Source organism: Marmota flaviventris, chromosome 8 (genome assembly GCF_047511675.1).
Source record: "Marmota flaviventris isolate mMarFla1 chromosome 8, mMarFla1.hap1, whole genome shotgun sequence".
In the NCBI taxonomy this organism is placed as follows: Eukaryota; Metazoa; Chordata; class Mammalia; order Rodentia; family Sciuridae; genus Marmota; species Marmota flaviventris.
In genome coordinates this window covers 31,362,657-31,364,772 of record NC_092505.1, presented here as the reverse complement: position 1 = coordinate 31,364,772, position 2,116 = coordinate 31,362,657, and the positions used below count along the sequence as shown (strand labels likewise).

The 2,116-nt window shown below is 27.6% G+C and overlaps 1 non-coding gene across 1 annotated transcript; it reads left to right on the top strand.

The window, feature by feature from the left end:
- The first annotated feature begins 1,348 nt into the window (after positions 1-1,348).
- LOC114087849 (small nucleolar RNA SNORA72) lies at positions 1,349-1,480 on the top strand. The gene has a single exon (XR_003581907.1). It is a non-coding gene; the product is annotated as a small nucleolar RNA SNORA72 (small nucleolar RNA).
- The last annotated feature ends 636 nt before the right edge of the window (positions 1,481-2,116 follow it).

The following is a 2,116-nucleotide window of genomic DNA, read 5'->3' as shown; positions in this document are numbered from 1 at the left end:
GTCACATAATCACACAAGTGTGTGATACCACAGATGTGAGGGACATCACTTTAAATACATTAAAATAAATTTTCAGATTTTGTTCTGTAATTTAGCACAGCATATATTATTTTAAAACTTGGCACAAATAACAGAAATATGAATGAAAAAATAAAATATTCAGTACTCTTGTCAAATGGAGATTGCCGATATTAATATGTTCTCACATATACATACATTTGTTTCCTTTTTACTAAACAATTTATTGTAAACATTTATAAAAAAAGGATTTTACTGTATTTCTAACATTATAGCAAAAATAATAAATATAAATATTTCTGAAGTCATGGAAATAGCTATCACATAAGAAAGGGAATGCATTTATTTTATGAATAATTTGTTAGGTTAAAATGGTAGTTTGTAATTATTTAATCTAATTTTATGTTCCTTTGTTTATTAGAGAGACTGAGAATTTTTCTTATTTATTAGCCATTTGTATCCCTTATCTTTTGGATAGCCTTCCAGATGTTTTAGTTCCAATCAAACTCAAATAATTACCAGGCACACTTTCAATTTATAAGGAAATAAATATAAATACAACTATATATTTGAGTAAATTTAATTTAAATTGGCCTGTGTTTGCCTATTATAAAAATAACTTATTTTTACTGTAGAAAATTAAAAGAACTTAAAATAAATAAATAACTTAAATAAATTAAAATAAATAAAACTTAAATAAATTAAAATAACTTAAAATAGGGTACAAAGTAAAAAAAAAAACACAACTAACATCTATTATTATAACATTCTGATAAACAGAATACTAGCATGCTTAGCATGCTGGTATGTCTTTATTGGTGTCTTCCACATACAAGTATTGCTTCATATTCCTAATTTTTGAGCAAAAATACACAGAGAGGTGATAAATAAATGAATAATCTCCTGCACTTACACCACACACAATCCTTCAACGCAAACCCAAATTGTCTTCAAATCATGTGTCCTGTTACTTATTTACTTAAACTCTTCTCAACTTCATGCCAAAACTTCTTGGAAGGTCATACTACATGTTTATATCACTTCATCTGTTAGTGGAGAACTGTTGGTTCTGCCTTTTTCATGTTTTTATTAGTGATATATAGTTATATATAATAATGAGGTTTGTTTTGACATAACCATATATGCATGAAATGCAATTGTGTTTCACTGAAATCCCCAGTGCTTCCTCTTTCTTCCCCACTCCTCCCACCCTGTTCCCCTTCCTCTACTCTACTTGTCTTCTTATTTATTGTTTCTTTTAATTGGTCCTGACTTCTGAAATAGATAATTTCATATATTGTAATTTATCTTTAGAAAATAATTATATTTGTTATGAATATTCTCATTGTTCTGATTTTGTAATAATCAGAACAGGCTAAGCATTTGCTATATTAATAATATACATATGTCTCCAGACCTAGTTATATTTATAGGTCTAGTTTTACAAATGCTGGTGATATACCAGATCTGACTTATATCCTGAACGATTTGTTTGATTATATAATGTTTATGATTCTAGGTTACCTTTGATCAACCTTAAGACAAACGATAGTACACCTATGGTCATAACTTTCAAATAATCAGTGCTAATTTCAAATGAGCAATGCTAATCAGTGCTAAATCATGTATAATCAAAATAAGGATATTTAGAGACTACCAATTGCCATTAAATGTATTGTAAAATTACTACTTTCATTTTCTAGGTGATTGTAATATTAAAAACACCAGAACAGAGAGGTGAAAAGTAAGCTATGCAAATAATTTCTTTAATAAAACTTGTCACAAATTAACAAAAAATTATAAGTGGATATGAAGCTTTATAAGTAAAAGCATCAATGATAACTTTACCAGGTACTTATTGCTTATTATGTGTCAATCACTCTGTTAGGAACTGGAATTAAAATGATAAATGGTTCTGGCACAATCTCTAACTCCATTGAGATTTCATCTATAGGAATAACTATCAAGAAATACAGAATATATAAATACATACATACACATATAATAAGTATTGCAATATCAAAAAGTGTCCTATACATAATATATACGTAAGCCCTTTGTATTCACAGATTCTGTATCCATGGATTCAACAAAATGC